Below are 24275 nucleotides of genomic sequence, written 5' to 3'. Positions count from 1 at the left end.
CGCATGTTTTTTCTCATTTTAAATTGTTTGTCAATCTGGAATCGTGATCCGATTTAGAAGTTGATGTGTTTTTATACTTTCATTTTAGATTCAGTATTTTCAGTAGTTTTTTTTTCCATTTTTTAGTAAATTCCTGTTTTGATCAGCTTCATAATCTCCCATTATCGTCTGATTTTCTGTCATTTGTATTTTGATTTCCTGTTTTCTCTATTTTTGCAATTTACCGCTATGAATTTCCTGTTTCATGTTTTTTTTTATTTCATGTGTTTTGTTTATTTCGGTTTCCAATTTTTAAAACTGATTTCCCTATTTGATTTCTATGTATCGAATTTGCTGTTTCTTGTTCTGGTACTGTGATTTCCCTGTTTTGCCATTTCTCATCATTTTTGTTAGCATTTGATTTTCTGCTATTTTTTTTTATTCAGTTGTTGTTTTGTTTGATTTGTTTGTTACAGCATTCCGATTGAATTAGCATTTTCTGATTCTCAATTTCGTGCATATCATGTTTTCATTCATCACATTTGTTGTTTTTTTTATGATTTTTGGTTTTTCCTCAAGTCATTTCCAGTTTTTTTTTTCTGATTAGCTGAATTTCTATTTCTGTTTTTTTCAATTAAATCATTTTTTGTTGTTTCTAATTGTTTCTGTTTTGTTTGTTTACTAATTTTTCTGTTTGTCCTATTTTTTTTTACTCATTAACTTGTTGTTTTACCATTTATTTTCCTGTTTTTCACATTATGCATTTCCTGTATTTTTTTTACATTATGATTTTTTTACTTTCTGAATTTCATTTCCTGATTTTTCTGTTTTTTCTCATTCAGTCATTTCCTATTTTTGTAATACTGAATTTCCTGCTTGTTTCCATTCTAATTTTTTGTTTGTTTCATTCTTTAAATTCCTGTTTTTACATTACAGTTAGTTTCTTTTTTAATGCATTAAATTTCCTGTTTTCTTTATTTCTTTGAGTTAATGTTGTTTTTCAAATTCCTGAATTCTTGTTCTTTTAATACAATCAATTCATGTTTCCTTCATTGATTTCTTTTTTTGTTTTCATAGTTAGTTTATTGTCTTGTTAGTTAATTGAGTTAGTTGTTAGTCAAGTTAATTTGTTAAAAGTTGTTTAGTTAGTTAAGTGATTAATTAGCTATTAGTTAAGAACTAACTCTTAGTCATTTAGTTGCATCTTAGGTAATTAGTTTTATTTAGTTAAGAGAATGTTGTCAGTTAGTTTTGATTTTAAATTTAGTTCTTAAAATTGCTTAGTGAATTACTTAGTCATAGTATTTTTTTTAGCATTTAAATAAGCTGTTTAGTATAGTTCCTATTTCTATATCTTGTACTGCTCGTGTTCTTTTGATTTGTGCAGGATAGCACAGGAGTGGAGCTGAAGCGCATACGTGACACGAAGTGCAAGAATAGAAGATTTTTACTTTTCAGTTTAGAATTAGGAATTTAATTGGGTTTGTAAATATTGCACTTTACGCCCTCTGCGAAGGGTATTCATTTGTTGTAATAGTTAGTTGTTTTTACCTTTCTTAAACATTTTCCATTTAAAAATTTGGCAATAAATATTAGTTTAGATTTGTGTGTTTGAATACGAAATATTTCCGTTCCCTGAGTTCGACCCGGTCTCATCCTCTAGTGAGAACCGGTTTTTATTATTTGATGTCTGGTTTTCACATGTTTTACATATAAAAATCTTTTCAAAAATACAACGATTTAAAAGAAGACATCAAATTTTTGGCGCCATTGCCGGGGAACGACGTAATATTAGTATTCGCTTTATTGCCTAGTGTTTGTTTGCATTTAGGTTTAGAACCACGTATGTGCATATCTTAGAGACGAGCTTACTTTTCTACACAGCCCACCTATTAGGAGCCCCTTAGAGGTGATTGTGTACGATTGGTACCGTACACATAGATTTCATATTTCTTTTGCATAATCTCTGTTATGTGTAACTGCGTGGTGTTTATTTAGTTTTTGTTGTTTTTAGTTTACTCGCTTTGTGGTTTGCATGGTTTGGCAGCTTAGTGCGTTAGTTAGGTAGAAAACCCAAATTAGGATGTGTGCTACATCGGTCTACTCCAAGGTGTACGCAATGGCTGACAATCATCATTTGATTCGTCCTTTGAGGGAGTACTTCATGCCAAATACGTATACTCCCGCCTCCTGCATCATAAGACCTGATGTAGGAGCGAGCCATTTTGAGATTAAGGCCAGTGTGATTCAAATGCTGCCTTCGTTTTATGGCCTTAGCAATGAGGACCCATATCGTCATCTCGACGAATTCCTTGAGATTTGCTCGACATTGCGAATCAACAACTTTGGAGATGACGCTATGAGGTTGACTTTATTTCTGTTCTCTCTCAAAGATAAAGCCAAGCACTGGCTAAAATTTCTTGAGATGGTTCATATTACTACTTGGGAAGGAATGCAGCGCGAATTCCTCAAAAAGTACTTCCCAATTGGTAAAAAAATCAGTTTCGTAAAGCTATAACAAGTTTTTCTCAAATTGAGGGAGAACAGTTTCACGAGTCTTGGGAGAGATTGAAAGATCTTCTCCGCAGGTGTCCCCATCACCAGGTGCCTCGTTGGCAGTTGGTGCAGTATTTTTATGACGGGCTTACTGAGAAGCACCGTCAGATGGTTGATTCGTCTAGTGGGGGCACTTTTATGCTCAAGAGTGAGGACGAGGCATGGTCTCTATACGAGACCTTGAGTGAAAACACGATGCATCACACCTTGTCTTCACGGCTCGATAGGACTACATCTCTGTCTAGTGGTCCTAGGAAAGTTGGGATTTCTGAAGTAGGGTTCGAGTTAGATTTGCGTACCAAGGTCGACCAGTTGACTAGGAAGTTAGATCAATTCCTAGCCAATTCTTCGAGAAGTCCAATAGAAAGAGTGTGCGAGCTTTGTGCAAGCCCTGCACATTGTGTTTCAGATTGTCCGGTAGCGCCATTATATCCTGAATTCGTTCAGGAGCAGGTGAATGCTACCCAAGGTTTCGCTAAACCCATGCCTGTATCATTTACATCATCATATAAACCAGGTTGGCGAAACTAGTCCATTTCCCTATCCCATCAGCCCTCCCAGACACAGTATAGACACATTAACCCTTCACAAGGTTACTCGCATCCCATTTTTCCACAGGTTCATCCCCCAGCCCAACCTGTTTATACTCAAGCCCATTCTCATGAGCCTTCACCTAGTCAATCCTTTCAAGATAGGATATTACAAGTTTTGAGCTCCCATATGCAGTCAATAGCCAAGCTAGAGACTCAAATGGGACAATTGGTTGAGACCTTCAGTAGGCAAAGCGAGGGGAACCCATCTAGTAAGTCTGTTGTCTCAAAAGGAGAGGATTCCATGTCATTTGACTTGCAACCCACCGATTCACATCATGAGCAGGTTAAGTCTGTTACATCCCTTTAGTATGGGAAGGCGTATAATCCCATTCAGGAATCGACTCATGAACCTCATATCATTTCTACAGATGAGTCGATCTCCATGATACCTCAGCAAAAGGGGCCTGACCCACAACATGTATTATCATCATATAAACCCCCATTTTCTCAGCCTTTAGGATCACCGATTGTTTTTAGTAAGCAAGAGGTGCAGATGCAGAAGGTACTTGACCAAGTCAAGCCTGATTATATTCACCACTTGTCTGAAGTTGCATTCATTGATACTCGGTCGGTCCTAGACTCTCATTTCTTGACCAGTCTCTCAGATGAGACTAATCTTTGTTCTTCATGTTGAGAGAGATTTGATACTACATTTAGAGCTAGACGGGATGGAAACAAAGTGTGTAGTGTCATATATGACACTCTTTTCTTCATAGAGCCTCATTGAGCGATACTTCATGTCCATTGATTTCATGGACGATGAAGGTTTTTCCAGGGATCCGTCTGGCTGGGGACGTGAAATTTAGCGCTTGATGGGAGGCAACCCACATTTTGTATAGTATTACATTCGTTTTTAGGATTTGTAGATTTTCTTTGCTTTTATTTTTCATTTTTTTATCTCTTTCTATGAGTTTCATGTTTTGTCATGTATACATTGCATTCATTACATTCATAGAACGTGCATTTTTAATTCATGTCAGGTTATTCTACTCTTTTCCCTCATTTATTTTGTCTCATGTGCATTCACTTAGTTTCATATAAGCATGAGGGAGTGCCACTGGGACAGTGTCATTCAAGCATGGGGGAGGGTGTAGTTTGCACACCTTAATATTTTTGTTTACGTTCTTGCAAATGTTTACACATCTCTCATGAAAAGTAGGTTTTTAAAGAAAGAGTTTGAACTTATATGAATGTTATTTCAAATCTGATGTTTTTAGAGGATTTTTAAGCCCCACGAAAATTTTTTCTGACATAGATCTAAAAATTATGGTTTTTTATGCGGATTTTGAAAAAATGATGATAGATACATGTTAGAATTTATTTTGAATTGCAAATAAGAATATGCACAGTTGTATTTTTGAAAAACTACGCAAATGAACAAAAGCGTAAAAATGAGCTCAAAAAGTGAAAAAAGAGCATGCGTTAGGTTGTTTGGATAATTCCACAATCCTTAGTAGATGGGACTTAGATGTAAGTTGAAACTTTTAGATTCCATTTCGAAAAGGAGAGTGGAAAAGTTCGTGATCCTAAGTAGCTGAGAACAGATACAAGTTGAAATGTTTGACTCTCAAGTTATAAAGGTGAATGAAGGAAGTCACTTTTATGTCTTAGTTGATATCTTTTGGTATGCATTGAAAAAGTATAGAAGATATTGACATTGCACAAGGCATAAAAGCAGACCACACGCAAGCTATAAGAGAAGAATAAGTGCGCAAAAAGAAAAAGCATGAAAAAATCGAGAAAAGAGTTGAAAAAGAGTTTAAAATTGATTTCCCTATTTGATTTCTATGCATCGAATTTGCTATTTCTTGTTCTGTTGTTGTAATTTCCCTATTTTGCCATTTCTCATCATTTCTAGCATTTTCTGATTCTCAATTTCGTGCATATCATGTTTTCATTCATCATATTTGTTGTTTTTTATATGATTTTCAGTTTTTCCTTAAGTCATTTCCTGTTTTTTTCTGATTAGCTGAATTTCTAGTTCTGTTTTTTTTCAATTAAATCATTTCTTATTGTTTCTAATTGTTTCTGTTTTGTTCGTTTACTAATTTTTCTGTTTGTCCTGTTTTTTTTACTCGTTAACTTGCTATTTTACCATTTATTTTCCTGTTTTTCACATTATGCATTTCCTGTATTTTTTTTACATTCTGATTTTTTTACTTTCTGAATTTCATTTCCTGATTTTCTGTTTTTCTCATTTAGTCATTTCTTGTTTTTGTAATACTGAATTTCCTGCTTGTTTCCATTCTAATTTTCTGTTTCTTTCATTCTTTGAATTCCTGTTTTTACATTACAGTTAGTTTCTTTTTTAATGCATTAAATTTCCTGTTTTCTTTAATTCTTTGAGTTAATGTTGTTTTTCAAATTCCTGAATTCTTTTTCTTTTAATACAGTCAATCCATGTTTCCTTCATTGATTTCTTGTTTTGTTTTCATAGTTAGTTTATTGTCCTGTTAGTTAATTGAGTTAGTTTTTAGTCAAGTTGATTTGTTAAAAGTTGTTTAGTTAGTTAAGTGATTAATTAGCTATTAGTTAAGAAGTAACTGTTAGTCATTTAGTTGCATCTTAAGTAATTAGTTTTATTTAGTTAAGAGAATGTTGTCAGTTAGTTTTGATTTTAAATTTAGTTCTTAAAATTGCTTAGTGAATTACTTAGTCATAGTATTTTTTTTAGCATTTAAATAAGTTGTTTAGTATAGTTCCTATTTCTATATCTTGTATTGCTCGTGTTCTTTTGATTTGTGCAGGATAGCACAGGAGTGGAGCTGAAGCGCATACGTGACACGAAGTGCAAGAATAAAAGATTTTTACTTTTCAGTTTAGAATTAGGAATTTATTTGGGATTGTAAATATTGCACTTTATGCCCTCTGTGAAGGGTATTCATTTGTTGTAATAGTTAGTTGTTTTTACCTTTCTTGAACATTTTCCATTTAATAATTCGACAATAAAGACTAGTTTAGATTTGTGTGTTTGAATACAAAATATTTTCGTTCCCTGAGTTCGACCCGGTCTCATCCACTAGTGAGAACCGGTTTTTATTATTTGATGTCTGGTTTTCACATGTTTGACATATAAAAATCTTTTCAAAAGTACAACAATTTAAAAGAAGACATCAATGCGCGATTTCCCTAAATAAAATTTTCTCTGAAATTTTCAAAATGCCTTCCCGATTAATCAAGAAGCTTGACCTCAATCCAAATGCCTTTCTAAAGCTGACAGTAATCCATCAGGTTAAGGTGAGAGCAGGATACAGTAAGGCTACAAAGCAGTCAGAAGCGCCCACAGAATTCGATTCTACTCTTCAAGAATTGCTCGAGTTCGCATCAATTCAGAAGCAAGATGAGCCGTCGTCCTTAGTTCAAGATCTGATGGAAGACATGAATATTGGCTCAGAGGATAATCCCAAAATTCTCAAGATCGACACCAGTTTGAGCCTGAAAGAGAAGGAAATGCTCACCAGTTTTCTCAAGCAGCATGAAGAAGTATTTACATGGACTTATGAGGATATGCCAGGCTTGAATCCCAAATTAGTTGAGCATCGTCTCATCCTGAAACCGGATGTCAAGCCAATTAAGCAGAAGCTGAGAAAGATGAATCCCTGAGTTGAGCAACAAGTTAAAAAAGGGCTTGAAGACCTACTCAAAGCAGGTTTCATTTGAACCATTGACTATCCAAACTGGTTAGCAAATATTGCCATTGTTATCAAGAAGAATGGGAAAGTTTGAATTTGCATTGACTTTAGAGACCTCAATAAAGCAACTCCAAAGGATGATTATCCTCTTCCCAACATCGATCTTTTGATTGACAGCACGGCAGGGCATGCCACATTCTCTTTTATGGATGGATATTTTGGATACAATCAGATCAAGTTGGTTGTTCGTGACCAATCCAAGACACCTTTCACTACTCCTTGGGGCACTTTCTGTTATATCGGCATGCCATTTGGGCTTAAGAACGTTGGGGCAACATATCAGCGGACAATGACCATCATTTTCTATGATCAGATGCACAAAATCATGGATGCGTATGTTGATGATATACTCGTGAAGTCCAAAGAAGAAGAATACCACATCGAAGCTCTCGATCTAGTATTCAAGTGGCTCATTCTTTACAAGCTAAGACTCAACCCTCAAAAATGTGTTTTTGGAGTAGAATCAGGCAAACTCTTGGGCTTTCTGGTCAACAAAAAGGGGATAAAAGTGGACCCCGCCAAGAAAAAGGCCATCATTGACATGCCGTCCCCGACTAATCTCAAAGAATTGTGCAGCCTTCAGGGCACATCTAGTTAATTTGTCGATTTATATCTAATTTGGCCATGAGATGTGAGCCTTTGAATCATCTACTCAGAAAAGGAGTAAAGTTTGAATGGGGACCAAAGTGTCAGTAGTCGTTTGAACGTATCAAGAAATATCTTCTTAATCCTTCTGTCCTGAAGCCGCCAAAATTGAGGAAACCCCTCTTATTATATGTTTCAGTTAATCAAGTTGCTTGCGGCGGATTTCTGGCACAGTATAAAGAAGGCAGCCTGATAGAGCACGCCATTTACTGTGTGAGTAAAGCCTTCATAGACTATGAAAAGAAATACTCTCAGATAGAAAAGACATGCCTAGCTCTAGTCTAGATGTGTCAGAAGCTGAGACATTACTTGTTGGCGTCTGAAGTCAAGATTCTATCAAAGCTAAATCCTCTCAAGTATATTCTAGAGCAACCTTTTCTTAGTTGACAGATCACCAAACGGCAAGTCCTACTGATACAGTACGACTTGGAATACGTCTCTCAGAAATCAATCAAAGGCCAAACAATTGCAGATCAATTGGTAGATTTTCCTCTAGCAGAGGATGTGAAAGCCAAGGATGATTTCCCTGATGAGCGAATATGCAATATTCAACAATCTCTAGTTTGGAATTTATTCTTTGACGGTTTCAAGAATATGGCAGGTATAAGAATCAGGATCTTGTTAATCACTCCTGAGAAGGAGATGATCCCCTTTTCCTTAAAACTCGATTTTCAATGCACTCATAACATGGCCGAATATGAAGCTTTGATACAAGGTCTAAAAATTCTACAAAACTTCAATGTCAAGAGAGTGCATGCCTATGGCGACTTGTTGCTCATCGTCAATCAAGTCAAAGCCGAATGACAAATAAAAGATCAAAAACTACTTCCTTATCAGAAGATTGTTTTATCTCTCATCAATAATTTTGAAGAATTTCAGCTTTTTCATATCAAGAGGGACTTTAATCAAGTAGCTGACAGCTTAGCCAATTTGGCTCCATTATGTCTTTCAAGAGTGGAGAATCCTATCGTTCTTTTGAAATTGGCAGACTTGATCAACCTGCCTTTAAACCAACAGAGCAAATAAACTCGACTGAACAAAAGAAGAAGCCCGTGTATCATGATATCAAGAATTTCAAAGAAACTGGCGAATTTCCTTCAGAACTCTCAAAGAGGGAGCAACAAGCAATTTAGTGCATGTTTGCCTGATATTTCATCCTTGCTAATGTCCTCAGTCATGGATTCAGTTCAGAATATTCCAGATGCATGGATGAAGTTGAAGCCAAAGAAGTCATGCAGGAAGCGCACGAAGGCATTTACGGTGGCCACGTCGGTTATCAAACCCTTGTCAAGCAAATCATTCGAGCAGGATATTACTGAAAGACCATGCAACAAGACTGCTATCGCTTTATGAAGAAAAGTGTTCAATGCCAGATGCATGCATCTTTCATTCACGCACCAGTAACATATCTGCAATCTGTCGTATCTCCATGACTATTTTTTATGTGGGCCTTTAATGTTATGGGTCTCATCACTCCTTCTGCTTCAAATGGCTACAAATACTTTCGCGTCACAACTAAATACTTCACCAAATGGGTAGAAGCGGTCACTCTACGCACAATAGAAGGTTGACATGTGGTCTTATTCATCCATAAGAATATCCTTTGTCATTTCGATATACTACACGATATCGTGTCGGACAATGACAGTCATTTCAAGAATGAGAGAATAAAAACATTTTGCTCAAAGTTCAAAATCCATCATCATTTCTCTGCTCCCTATTATTCTCAAGGAAATGGTCAGGCGGAAGCCACCAACAAAATCTTGATTTGAATCTTAGAGCGAACTGTGGAAATTGATCGTGACTGGTATGAGAAAATCCATGATGCATTATAGGCATACAAGACCACCATTCACACTCCAACCAATGTTACAACATCAAAGCTTGTCTATGGAACTGAAGTAGTATTGCCTCTACATGTTTAGAAGTCTGCTCTGAAGTTTGTATCACTTATGGAGCTACCCCTTGATCAATACCAGTAGCAGCGACTGGTACAACTTGATTTACTTGATGAGAGAAGGCTCAAAGCAGCGGAGCATGCTCAATCATATCGTCAAAGGATAGCCAAAAAATATGCAAAATTCATCATTGAAAGGAAATTCTGAGTCAACGATCTAGTGCTTAGATCCATGACTTATCTCAAGCACCGCCCAGGCGGCAAATGGTCGCCAAATTGGGAAGGACCCTATGTCATCAAGGAGGCATTGTCTCATAATTCATATCGTCTCATCAATGTCGATGATGTGGAATTATTAGATTCCATCAATGCTCGACATTTGAAAAAGTTCTATGTCTAAAGTATCTATTCTTTGTAATTCTTCAAAATGTTTCTTTCAACAATGATCAAAATCTTCTTTCCCAGTTACACTGGGGCATTTTCAAAATTTTTGTCTTTATCTAAAAACATCCTGTATGCAGGCAAGATAAACAAATCTCTTATTTTGCATGCATGTGCACCCACTTACATCATTTTGCATTCATTTGCATCAGTTTACCCACTCAGGATAAGGGATAATCCTGAAAACCTGACAACCATTCATAACAATTTCTTGATCAAATTTTTTTCTATTTTAATTCTCAATTATCTTAAGAGTGTCGGTCTCCTTCCAAAAATCAACTCTCAATTGGAAAACAATACTCGTACTGGTCCATTTTCAAAACCCAGTGCTCGTACTGGTATATTTTCAAAAAAATTCAGTGCTCGTACTGGTACATTTTCAAAAATCCAGTGCCTGTACTGGTACATTTTAAAAATCCAGTGTTAGCACTGACATATTTTCAAAATCCGGTGCTCGTACTAGTATTCTTTCAAAAATCTAACCCTTGTGCTGGGGTCTCGCTTATTGGTCGCGTTCGTTGATCTCTTAGGTTTAGTCTTCGTGCTGACCATTCATCAAAATTCAAGCTTTGTACCAATTTTGACCTTCGAGTCATTCAAAATTCTCAATTTCGACCTCTGGTCATTCAAAATTCTCAATTTCGACCTTTGAGTCATTCAAATTTCCAATTTCGACCTTCAAGTCATTCAATTTCCTAATTTTGACCCTCGAGTCAATCAATTTTGACCTTCGGGTAACCCAATTCTCAATTTTGACCTTCGGGTCACCCAATTCTCAGTTTTGACCTTTGGGTCACCCAATTCTCAATTTTGACCTTCTGATCACCCAATTTCAACCTTCGGGTTATCAATTCTATCAAAGTCAATCATTTTTGACCAGCAAGTCACATTTGCCAATCATGGTCGTGCATGGTTCGACCTCTGTGTCAGATTCATTTTGCCTATTGGCTCAGTATCAATCTCAATTATTTTCTCTTTCGAGAGACCCTTTTTACAAGGAGAGTTCGAGGGATCTCGTTCTTTTCGCATGCTATCTTCTTTATTCACTTAGCCCCTTTTCAGGTAGAGTTTTGAAGAGACTCGTGTCTTTGTGAACCGTTTGCAAAACAATCTTTCAATTTCACACAAAGAACCCTTATTTCAGGGAGAGCTTCGACGGAGGCTCGCTTTCCTTGTGGCCCCCCAATTTCTTTACTAGGCCATTTTCGTCATGAAGGACCCGCTTTTTAGGGAGAGTGTGATGGACTTGTTTCTTCATGACCAATTTATCGATCTCATAACTATCGACCCCCTTTCCATAAGAGAAGCCTAATGTTAGGGAGCTTGGATAAAAGCTTAATTTCTCTTCGAAAGTTTGTTTTGCAAAAACCTCATCTTTAGGGAAGAGAGGAGTAATTTCCATTTCCCATTCAGGTAAGGGCTAAGCCCGAGTCTTCTTCTTTGGGGAGATAAGAGGAGAATTTTTGTTACAGATGCATTAAGTCGGACCTCCAGTATTCACTTTCACCAAGGATTTCAAGAACATTTTGTCAATTTGTCATCAAATACTTGTTGTTTTCAAAATCTTTATTGCACAAATCTTTACCTCAGATTACCTTCATCATTCCTTCCAAAAGGGTAAAGCTTTTGCGAAGAGGGATTCAAAATTCAAAATCTTTTCCTTGGCCAATCAAAAGAATGAAGAATAAATCCATGATATGGCCAACAAGGAAAAATTCAATGTTGTCGTAAAGCCATAAGTGATTGATATTGATCACAACTGTGACACATTTTTAAAGATCATTCTTGTAGTAATAAGGCAGTGAAAATATCCCGGGTGATAAAGAAAAATCCACTCAATTTCAACATCTCTTCAATAAATATCAAGTCGCAATTATATATCTACAAAAGAGATTTGTCAAATATCGTCAAGTTGAAGACGTTGGACGAGTTAGATCCTCTAGGGCAAAGAAGATTCGGAACATCTCCAAGTTGAAGGAGTTTGAGACGAGTTCTTCCAGGGAAAGTTCAAATCATCGCCAAGTTGAAGGATGATGCGATGAACCTCCTGCCAATCCCTAAAAGATATTTGATCAATGCTATCATCAAAAGAGATTTCAATCGAAAGAGACTATTTTATCAATATAATCCATGAGACCAATGAAGACTCGGATCATCTTCAAGCTGAAAGAGTTTGTGACGTGCCCTTCTACGAAAAATCAGAGCGTTTCCGAGTTAAAGGCGGTTATGATGAAATTCTCGCAAAATCCCAAGAGAACTCAAATTTTGTCTTAAAAGAGTGCAAAAAGATTATCATGGGAAAGTCCCAAGATATCAAACTGCCAAATCTACCAAGAATCTTCTTTAATTTTGTGCAATTCTTTTATCTATATCCTTTCATCAATTGCTTTCACAATATTAACACTTCCTTTTCTATTCACATCAAGGAACTTGATAGCCTCCTTGGAAGAAAGTCAATTGCAAGTAACTTGAATTTGAATATTGATTCTACGGAGTTAGCACGATTGGAGGTAATACTTCAGGTAGAAAAGAGAGAATATTTTTGCACCTCTGTGCATCATTTTCAATTATCTTGGATCAACAACAAATTTTCAACATTTTGACAACATTCTCTAGCTATCCTGGCATGAAGTGAGAGCTTGATGTTCATTTTGACACATCCTATCGTCATTTGTAATCCCTCATTAGGACTTGATAACAAGAATTTTCAAGATTCCTTCCCTTATTTTTATAATCTGAGCGCCCGGGATCTCAGATTCACACACTTCCCTGTGCTCCCCACTGTCCTTCCATAGACAGTTCAATTTCAATTAAAGGTCGAGCCACCAATCTTTTTCTCGCAAAAGGTCAACTATTTCAAAAGCTATTCAGTCTCAACAATGATGCGCCCAAGACCAATCCCTTTTCAAGCTTTAGGGACACCTCATTTTCATCCTTTTGCAAAACCCCTATCAGATTCATTGTGCGAAATTCGAAGGTTCCATCACGGTTTCTTCACTCGAGGATTCCATCATTTTCTTTGATCAAGTTAAGGGTCAAGCCTGAGCCTCATTTCCACATGAGGTATTTTTTGTCCAATCCAGGTTAAGAGCAAAAACTTGAACTTCACTTCTATGAAGTGAATCTTTTTTCGTCATTCTCCATTTCATACTTACCATTTTTATCAGGGTTAATCTTCTCAAATCCAGTCTGATCCTTCTAACTGGGGCATTTTTTTTTATATATAGCCCAAATTTGGTGTGTTTTTCTTTGCCACTAAGCTCGACCCTAAAATGGCTTAGTAGCAAAGAGGGGCATCTGTAAACAACCCAAATTTTTATTCACACTCGCAAACACCTCCACTCAGTCATTGAGACCTGTTCTCTAGGACTTTCGGAGATCAAAGGGGTTGACATCTGAGCTTGGATCACTCAGAGGTCCAATTTTTGTTTCAAATTCTCAATATTCATCTATTTTGGCTAAAACAGTCATCCTAAACTGGAAATTTTCAAAATTTTGTCAGTGTCAGGGGTTTGGGATTTCAAATTCCTCATTCAGAGTTCATTGCATATCAATGCATAGCATTTCACAACATTCAATGCACAGCATGTCATCTCGAGGTCTAGAACTCCAAATTTTTAAAATATCAATCCAGATTTGAATTTTAAATCTTTTTCAAAGTTTAATTTCAAACCTTGGGTTTTCAAAATTGACATTTTTACCCTCAGGACTTTAAGTTTTGAAATATTTTCCTAAGAAAAGTAATCTGGATTCCTTTTCAAACTTGATTTTTAAATTGGACTCGCTCGACAAAGGGAGATAAAAATTCTTAATTTTGAATTTTATTTCAAATATAAAAAAATCTTTCATTTAGTTCAAAATTCTCTTTTAGAAATTTTATAAAATCGTTTTTACACCCTTTGGTTTTTCAAATAATGTTTTCTTTTATTTTATCATTCTTTTAAAAATAGGTGAGACCCACTCCAAGGTGGCACCACACATATTTATTTTTCTATTTATTCACTATTTCATTCCCTCTAGAAAACGTGTGGGCCCACTTCCAAGGTGAAGCCACACTAAAAAAATTTAAAAATTGTCTCTCCTTTTTGTTTATTTTATTTTTCTTTTTTATTTTATTATTCCTTTTATTTCCCCAAGCAAGAGGGAGTGGACCCCACAAGGGGGTCGACCCCCTCTCTCTCTCCTTTCTTTCCTTTCTTCCCCCTCTCCTCTTTCTTTCCTTTCTTCTCTTTTCCCTCTCTTTTTCCTTTCCTTCTTCTCTTCTTTTCTTTCCTTTCTTCCTCTCCTCCTTTCACTTTTCTTTCTTCCTTTCCTTCCTTCTCCCTTTCCCCCTTCCTCCTTGTCTCCACCCTCTCTCCTTAAATCCTCCTCCTCTTTCTAATTCTCCCAAGCATCACACGGTTCTCCTCTCTCTCTCTCTTCCTTTTACTCCAGCCATAGCATAGCCTCCTTTTTACCACCAGGCACATGCTTCAGCCCCTCCATTGGTGACAGCCACCTCCAGCCACCGGTGCAGCCCTCTCCATTACCGCAGCTACCTCAACCTTCCCCTTCAGCCGGCAGCCATCTCCAACCTCCATTCGGCGCTATCTCCTCCAAATAGCAGCTACCCCCAACCTTCATCACCACAGCAAACCTTCTTCATCTCCTCCAGCCTCCCCACGGTAGCAGCCTCACATAACTGTAGCCTTCAGCGGGTGCAGCCACCTTTGGCTTCAAGGCTCCCTCCTTCAATCAGTGCAGCCCCTCCATTGCTTCCATCCATCCTTCTCTTTGCTGCCTCTTCATAGCAGCCCTCCACTTCCTCCAGCAAGAGTTTCTTCAACTCCCACCATTGCAGCTGCATCTCCAACCATGACAGCAAGATCCCAAGGTAAGATCTATGTTTATTTCATAAATTTTACATTAATCTTGCTAATATCCTTGCTGCCCATTGAGCTGAGGCATTCATATGTGGCTTTCATAAATACAATATGAAACTAGTTCAAAACAAGATCTACAATGGTATGATGCTATCTTAAGCATTTTAGATGTTAGGAAATAATGGTTTTATTTTTTTATTCCTCATGTTAGGGCTACACAAATGGGATGATTCATCCATTCGATGGATTGAATCCCTCATTTCAATGGCCAACATTAAATATAGATCATATCTCCCTGATCATTTTTTATTTTATCATTAGTTTCATGTAGATTTCATGTTTTAAGCATTTGTAAACACCTCAAATTTTCACTCTCATTCACAAACACCTACCTCCTGCCATTGGGACCCACTCTCTGTAGTCTTCAGGGAACCAGCTGGTCGATATCTGAGTCAGGGCTGTTCACAGCCCAAATTTTATAATAAATTTCAATACTTCATCCTACAATCAAGATTCAATCTTTTTTTTGGCTCAATTTCAATTGTCAGTTCTCATCCTCAGATAAGAATCTTCAAATTCTTTGTCTCTGTCAGGGGTCCGGGGTTTCAAGTCCCTCATCCAGGGTTTACATTTCATGTGTCATTCTATATCACTACATGCATATGGCATATCACTTCATTACATCGTGTGGCATTGCATGTCATTATATCTCATCATCAAGATTCAACACTCTTGTTTTCAAAATATTGAATCCAGATTCGAGTTTTAAAACTTTTCTTTCAAGATCACTTTCATAAACCTGGGTTTTGCATCGATATTTTTCATTTGTTAACCCCCAAGATCTTATTTCTTCAGAAAAACAATCTGGATTTGTTTTAAAACTAATTTTTAACTAATTTCAATCCTCAGATGAGACCCAGCTAGGTGGAGTCGCTTCTGGATTCTTTCATTTATCAAATTTCTCAAAAACCTCAGAGTCCTAGTTGGATCAGGACTCTGTCTTTTCATCTTTTTAAACCTTTTCAAAAGTCCATTTTGATTTTAAACTAGATATAGTCATATTCCTTACCCATTCTTTTCATTTTGGCCAAAATCTTAGAGTCCCAATCGAATTAGGACTCTTTCCCAGAGTCCTAATTGGTTCAGGATTCTATCTCGATTTTATCCTTTACTTTTGTTCTTCACCTTTTTTCGAAAACCTTCTCATCTAACTTTTAAAATAGCCAAAATCTTAGAGTCCCAGTAGGATTAGGACTCTTTTTTGGAATCCCAGTTGGATCAGGACTCTACCTATTACTGCCATTTCTAGTTGATTTGAGAAAACTTTTTTAAACTCTTTTATTTTGGCTCAAAAAATCAGAGTCTCAGTTGAATTAGGACTCTTTTTTAGAGTTTCGGTCGGATTAGGACTCTATCTTTCATTGCTATTTTTACTTGTTTTCAACCAAATCTTTCAAAAGAAGTAAAAAACTCACAGTTTTAGTTGTACCAGGACTCTATTCAAACAGTCCTAGTTGGATCAGGACTCTGAACCTGACCTCAATTTTGATAAAATCTTTAAAAAATCTCTTCATTTATCTTTTCAGAAACCAAATTTTAAAATTGTTACAATTTTATCACAGAGTTCCAAAATTCTAGGACTCTATCATAGAGTCTCAATTGATCAGGACTTTGATCCTGGTCTTGTATTTTGTTAATTTTTATCAGTTTAAGAGCAGATCTTTCAAAATCTTGTTGTTTTCCTTTGAGAACCTCAAAAAACAAAGAGGTTCAAATTTTCAGGACTCTATCCCAAAGTCCTTATCGAATCAAGACTCTATCCTCATTTCATTTTCTTGTTTCATTTTTACTTATTTTCAAAAGTCCTTTTAAAATTTCATCATTTGCTTCTGAGAAAACCAAAATTCCCAGAGTTCTAGTCGAATTAAGACTCTTCTTCAGAGTCCTAGTCAGATCAGGACTCTGAACCTGACTTCGATTTCTATCTTATTTTCACCTATTTTCTAAAACCCTCTCGTTTGTTTTCTCAGAAAATCTAAAATTTTAAAAGTTTTAGTCGAATTAGGACTCTATCCTCAAAGTCCCAGTTGGATCAAAACTCTGCTCCGATTTCACTGCTTGTTGCTATATTCACTGGTTTTCAAAAATTCTTTCATATTTTTCTCAGAAAATGCCAAAAATCTATAGTTTTAGTCCGATCAGGACTCTGTCCCAGAGAACTAATCTGATCAAGACTCCATCCTGATTATTGTTTCTATCTTCATTCTCATTTTCTCCACTTGTTTTTAAAAATATGTCCATTTTACAGAGTTTCAGTTGATTAAGGACTCTATTTCAGAGTTTGGGTTGAGTTAGGACTCTAACTGTGACTGCATTTTCTGACTTATTTTCACTAGTTTTGAGAAAATCCTTCAAAAATTTCTTCGTTTTGCTTTCAAAAACCTAAATTTTAGAGTTTCAGATGGTTCAAGACTCTGGTTCAGAGTTTCAGTTCACTTAGGACTCTATTTTCAAAACCTCTGAATTTCATTTATTGATTTTAACTCCATTTTAAAACCAATTTCAGTCTTTATTTCAACTTTTTTAAAAACTTTGACGTGGGGCCCACCCAGTTGGCGCCATATCCGGAGGAGTTCTGATCCAGTGAGAACTCTATTTGGTTTAAAACTTTCAATTTTCATTCCAATTCTAAACCTCTTTTGAAAAACCTTTCATTTTCAAGTTTTAAAATCGTTTTTGAAAAATCAAGTGGGGCCTACTCTGGGTGGCGCCACATTTGAAAAGGTCAGGGTAGCCTAGAGTTAGTTAGTATCCTAGTTAGGTTAGGAGTCTATAAGAGTCCAAATTTGATTTTAAAAGTTACATGTTCACTTTAGATTTTAACCTTGATTTTAAAGCTTTAAAAAATAGTTTTTTTTGAAAAAAAAAACCAGGTGGCGCTACATTTGGGGTCTCCTAAGGCATCTAGAACTTCATTAGGTCAATTTAGATAGTTAGCTAGAGTTAGTTTAGGTTAGGAGTCTTCACCAAAACCGTCTCTCCCCCCCCCCCGCCCCCCCCCTTTTGATTAACTTGAAAATTTTCAAAGCAATTAGGACTCTCCCTAATTAAAATCTTGAAAACCTATAAATAGGGACTCTAGGGGGAGGGTCAAAGGGGTGTTTTCTCTCTCTCTTTTCTCACTCAATTTTCATGGTCTCTCTCTCCTCCCAGCACCTTCTCTGTCCTCCATTGAAGCTGCAGCCCTCCAAGGTGAGATTCCATATTTTCTTTTAAGTTTTTATTATTTTCTTATGCTTTTTACCATGGATTTCACCATTATCGCCCCTTGTTTATGGATTTCAAGCATGATCTACCTTCAAGAACCCTAAAATGAAATCATAAACATGATCTAATGTTTCTCTATGATTTATTTCATGTTTTTAATCCATTAGAATAGTTTATAATAATATTTTTTATGTTTTTGCCAAATAAAATATGAGATTCGCCCGTTAAATGGGTTGAATCCCTCTTTCGAAGGCTAAATCAAGTTCTAACCATTCTTTTCCAGATTTTTTTATTTTATTTCCCTGTATTAATGTTTATTTATAGCATCCAAACATCAAATTCAATTTTGTTGTGTTATTTGCATATTTTTTTTCATTATTTTTATGTTTAAATTAGGGGTTTTAGTGTTTTATTGAATATCCATGTATTTCGATCTCGGAGCTGTAAAAATCATACTATTTTATGGGTAAATTTTAATTGAAAAAATCTGATTTTTTTAGGGTTGGTTTACAAATTTGTCAATGACTCCCTGTAAAAAATTTAGATACTTTTGGGTTGGGGAACCCTATCAAAAAAATAGATAACCGAATCTTGTTTTTCAAACCGTGAAATCGCTATTGAGATTCGAGAGCAACTTGCAGATGCAATATTTCTATCATCCAAGATCCGATTTATGATCCATAAATTGAAGTGGCTTTGTATTGATGTCTAGTATTTACTGTAAAGGTTTCATATTTTTCTGCATCTATCTACTATTTTTCCTCTGTCAGAAAGTAGAATCGGTTTCTCAAAGCTCGTTATACTTCGTTTAAACCCTAGATCAACTTGTGTTGATCGTATCTCTTTAACCAAAAATCTGATCGATAATCTTTAAAAAGTAAAATCTTTCTCTATGTGTCTGATATTGACTGTTAAAATTTCATATTTTTTTAATATAATTTGCTATATTTTTCTATACCCAAAATTAGAAGTACCTATTTTAATATATTTTATATTCATTATAATTGATCGTATATTGCCGGAATGATATCTCTCTAACCAAAGATGATTTTTCTGATATGTAAAAAAGAAAATCTGTGTTTTTCTGTCTAGTATCTCTTTGTAAATTGTTATGAATTTCTATGGTGATTTGATCTTTGATTCAGGTCTAACACTGTGATGGGTATGTACCCACGGGCAAAATCGCATACTTTAGGGTTTTATCTGATTTTTGTATTAAAATAATGTCAAAAATGTATCTTTTTTATTCCATTTTAATTTTAGGGTTATCAGAACTATCCATGTCAATTTTAATTAATTTTGGTGTTCATTTGATATATTATTTGTTTAAATCATGAAAATAGGGTGCTCGTAGAGTCCCAATTTGAGCAAAACACTAGCAAACTAATGATTTTTGTGATATTTCTGAGTTTTTTTCATTAAAGTTTATATTTTTAGGGTTTGTTTATGTTTATAATGTTGCTAGAACACTACATATTCGATTTGGCTTTGATTTGAATCCTTTTGAGCCCTAACTCCAAAATTTGACCAAAATATTTTCTGAAAACCCTAATTTTAAGGCCATAGTCTTGTTTTCAGGGGTATTTTTGTTATTTTTGTGGCGCCCCAAACCCCAACTTTGGAAAACTTGGAATTTCCAGATTTTTTTTTTTGAAAGGGTTTAAGTGGAAAATCAGCGGAAAGCAGGTGTGTGAAAAACGTCAAAGCCGCAAGTCTAGGCGGCCACCACAGATAAGTGCAACAAGTGGAAACAGTGTAACCAACGGTGTGTACAAAAGTGTAACGGTGAAGTAAAAAGGGGAAACACCCCAACAGTTTAAAGAGTTTACAAATGTAAGTGCAAATGGTACAAAACTGGGAATATATCCCAACAACAACCAAAACCCAAAAGAAAACCAATAGGTACAGGAACTGCAGTCAAGTGTGTGTGGGTCCTCAGAGCCTCCATCGTGTATCACCGCATCAGCACTATACCTGTTCGTCACCTATATCCCCATAAAACGGGGTCAGTCCTCTTGCGAGGTGGTGAAAAAACAACCACAAGCAGGTATATATATATCATGTACACAAGAAAAGCAGGAAAAGCTATCTAGTGTAAGTGTCTGTGTTAGGTAAGTGCAAAGTGACAAGTACTAGTCCACAAACTACAGCAACAGGAAAAAAAAGTAGCTAAAGCAACGAACTAGGCATCAAGTAACTAAAGAAGCAACAGTAACTGTAAAGCAAGTGCTCAAAGTAGTAACAACTGTGACAAGAGCTAAGCAACAAAGTAACCAAGTAACAGCTGAAGCAAGTAAAGCAACTGTAGTAAAGTCCACAACACAAGTGAAGTAGCAACTATAGTAAGTCAGTTGATTGGTTAGTCTTTAAGTTCTTCTGATTACTCCTTTGGGTACATGAAAGAAACCTCGTATTCTGTGAGACATGCACCCGTCATCTATTATTTAAATTCTAATGTGGTAACCGGGGAAGCTACAGACCGAGTCAACCTCATGCGAGCAACACACGGCTAGGAGAAAACACTCGCATAGGCAAGGATTGCAATCCATACTACTGCAGTAGTGAGGTCCTAAGAAGGCAACCTCGACCTCCCTGACTCTGAGTGACCGGAGGCCAAAGGACGCTACAGCTCCTGTCAAAACACGTGTCGTAGTAACGACAAGTCACTCAGGGTTGTACCATCCACCCTCTCCCAAGGTGAACCATTTTGTGAATGGGGCGAAGCAGGTTTATCTTTCTTAAGGCTTATGTTCAATCATACCTCACAACGAGGTATCTGCCTCGTTGTCCCTGCAGGGTACGCAAAAACGAGGACTTGGCCTGCCCATCCACGTTCTCAGCCTCACAGGGCCAACGGAGCATACTTCTCGTGAAAGCAGTCAAAACACCATATTATTTTATTTTCTGTTTAGGGTATATCACACAAGAGTCCACACAACACAAGGGCCACTGCCCGAAGACTCCAACTGAGCCCACAACAAATCATTTCAATATTCATACCCTATGGTGTTCAATTTTCTCTCTTTTCATAAGGTAAGTGCACCTAATGCGCTTACCGATGCCTTAGAGATGTACCTCCTCAGGGTACGTACTACTCACAACTATGTCAAGATGTGCCAAGTGCAAAGTGTAAGAGTATCACAATTTCTATCTTTTGCACAAATATAACCACAGAGGCATTACATGATATTAAACTGCACTATATTACGTATTTCAGTGTTATGATTGCATTTATCAACATTTTCATACTCAAGGGTTTGAAATTGAATTTAACCAATCATACGGTCTAATGGGAATAACATTGGTTTCCCCAAGGTGGATCGTTGCTCTTGCAGGGAAGATGCAATTGCTACCCAAAAGACCATTACACGTGGTTCAACACACTTACATGTTTATGGTGAAATCTGGGATATTCCCGTCTTATGGGAATAACATTAGCTATTTCCACTGTATGGGGAGCCGCGCCCGCGGACCTGAAACAAAGATATTGAGCCACTTGTGATTTGAAATCAATGAAGTCTCTAAGTTCATGGATTTACAATAATGTTCAACTGCATCCCTTTCTATTCTGTCGAATGTAAACCAAGGCATAACAGTTTTCCTTACGCGATACGACACACATATGTGTCGAAGGTGATTTTTGGAATTAACCCATCTAATGGATATTTCATTGGCATTGCCACGGTTCGGGGTGCCGCGCCCGCGGACCCGCAACAAACCGTTCACAAAACGAACGTAAAATAGCACTAAGGGAAACTCATATCTAATACAGAGTGTAAATCCATCTGAAGAAAGACTTGGACGGGACACAGGAGTGTCGTATGTCCATTCGGTCACACCGAAACAACCATTTATGCATTTTAATATATATACACATATATAACTCCACATTTTTACAAATATACTTGATAAGGGACGTTCCTTATTGTACATGTACACATATATACATATACACATTCACACTTATATATATATATATATATATATATATATATATATATATATATACTCGAACCCGGTGCATCGCAAGGCATGTGCTCGCATGCCAACACCCTAACCGAGGTGTGAAGGAGGTGCGGTGCTAACTACCCAAAATTGGATCTACTACGGTTCAGTTGGTAGTGGATTGAGTGTTGTCCTTAAAGGAACAACTCCGCATGCGTGACAGCCGATTGGAGGGAGTCACGAGGCTGCAAAGGGTGCCACCAAGGGGTTTCACACCTTGCTGATAAAAAGGTTCCAACTAAATCGTTGGTCTGGTCCTCCGGACCAGACCGTCATGCATACTATAAGGTTCTGGTCCGACTTATGGTTCAGACCAAATTGTGGAAGGGTTCGGTTGGGGTGGAGTCTGACCACCAAAGGGAGTGACAGCTGGCTGGACACTCTTGCAAAACGGGTGCCGAGGGGGATGGACAGTGTGGTAGTGGTCCATAGGGCCGGGCTGTCGCGCTCACTACCTGGTTTCGGTCCTACTCCTAGTGCGAACCAAACTGCCGAATAGGGTCAATAGGGGCTGAGCCAAGCTACCACAAAGGGGCAGCCGACTAACCCAGCAAAAAGGGGTACCAAGGCTCGACAAGGCGGATCTGGTCCATATGACCAGACCGCTGCTACACACATAGACAAGTCAGAACCTCTTGGTTCAGAACTAGACCCAAAGGGTCTGGCGCCTCACATGGCCTGGGTGCCCAGCTCCATGCGGCTGGCACCTGGGCCCAACACGGGGTAAGACAGGGCTGGCATCGCATGCCACGCCCAACTGCCATGCCATGAGGTCTGACCTTTGGTTCAGACCTGATCCAAAGGTAACTAGTTGAAAGAAAAACCACCATAAAAGAATGTGGGGTGCCTATGGCTGAGCGCGCACACGAACCACCTGCGTGGCGCCAACTCTAAACAAAAGTAGGAGGGTCGGCAAAAGGGGTCTGGTCCATGGGACCAAACCACACATGCTCCAAGTCACGAGAAAGGGTTTGTGTGGTTCGAAACACAACAGCTGAGCAGGGTTGGGCGCCTACCATGGGTCGGCCCTAACCTGCTAAAAAGCTGGGACAACCGGCTGTCCCACGCGCCCAGGTCCGAATGGGACCCATGACTAAAACATAAGGGTTGAAAGGGGTCTGATCACTTGATACAGTCCAGCACGGGTTACCACGCCAGCCCCAAACATGTTGGGACTGGGTTGACCCCAGCACACCGGTTAAGGCCAACAAGAAAGAAAAAGAAAGGAAGAAAAAAAATGTGCGGCTGCAGCGCACCCACTGCATGCTGGCCTGCGTTACACTGAGGCTCCACCACGGCTGGGTGCATGCTGGACGAGCTCAGCTCAGTCCAGTGCAGCCCAGCACGGGTGCTATGCCCATGAGCCTGCTGAAGTCCCAGCTACAAAACAAGAAAAACATGTAATGCTGGAAGAATACATAAGAAAGAAAAACTAAAAATACATCTTGGAAAAAAACAACAAGAGAACTAATTTCAAAAATGGTACAAAAGTTTAACGATGCAAAACACTATGAATCAAGTTAACATGCCATGCTTCTACAAGCTAATCCACCAAGGAGCTTGCACACATAGGTGCATTCGCAACCTTGGTTTCACGGTTTGTCCCAAATGAACCCAATGGAAGGATTCTTCACCTTAGTGTAGGAGATGAGGGAGTTCGGATGCAGCTCTTCACTACAAGGATGGAGCTCCCACGGTTGGAGGAAGGAGACAAGTGAGAGAGAGAGAGAGAGAGAGAGAGAGAGAGAGAGAGAGAGAGAGAGAGAGTTTGCCGAAAAAAATCGCCCCTTAAGGGGGCTCGACTTTTCTAAAGGGTTTATATTGTGGTTGGGCTGAGATAAAGGGCTAAAATTAAGTCATGCTAGATGGATGACTGGGGTGGAACACGGTTTTCCACCGCCGCCCAGCCCCTCCATTCAACTTCTAGGATTCAAAAGGGCTTCTAATATTTATAATGATGCCATGGGGCTGCCGCCGCATGCATCCAATAGGAAAGGATCAAGGGTAATTATAGCTCCTCTTGAAAGGAGCCCCCTTGGGATCTCTCAAATCCCAAGCTAAGCAAGCCATGCAAGGCTCCATGCCAAACCCAAGAGGGGATGGCTCCCTCCAGCCCAAAAACGTTCTCCTTTCTCTCTTAATGACATGACATTACAATATTTAAAATTGTAACTTTTATCTTTTTAATGATTTGGGTAGGGCCAATCGTGACCCTCCCTTATGAGCTTTCAAAAACCTTTACATAAGTGCCACCAACCCAACTGGTCAATGGGACCAGTTGGTTCCATGGCCTTAGTCGTCCCAAGGCCCTCCAAAGTGGATGAAAGTAGCCTTGGTT

The sequence above is a fragment of the Nuphar pumila genome, chromosome 9 (genome assembly GCF_984573655.1).
Source record: "Nuphar pumila chromosome 9, dmNupPumi1.hap1.1, whole genome shotgun sequence".
NCBI classification, from domain to species: Eukaryota; Viridiplantae; Streptophyta; class Magnoliopsida; order Nymphaeales; family Nymphaeaceae; genus Nuphar; species Nuphar pumila.
This window is presented reverse-complemented; position numbering follows the sequence as displayed.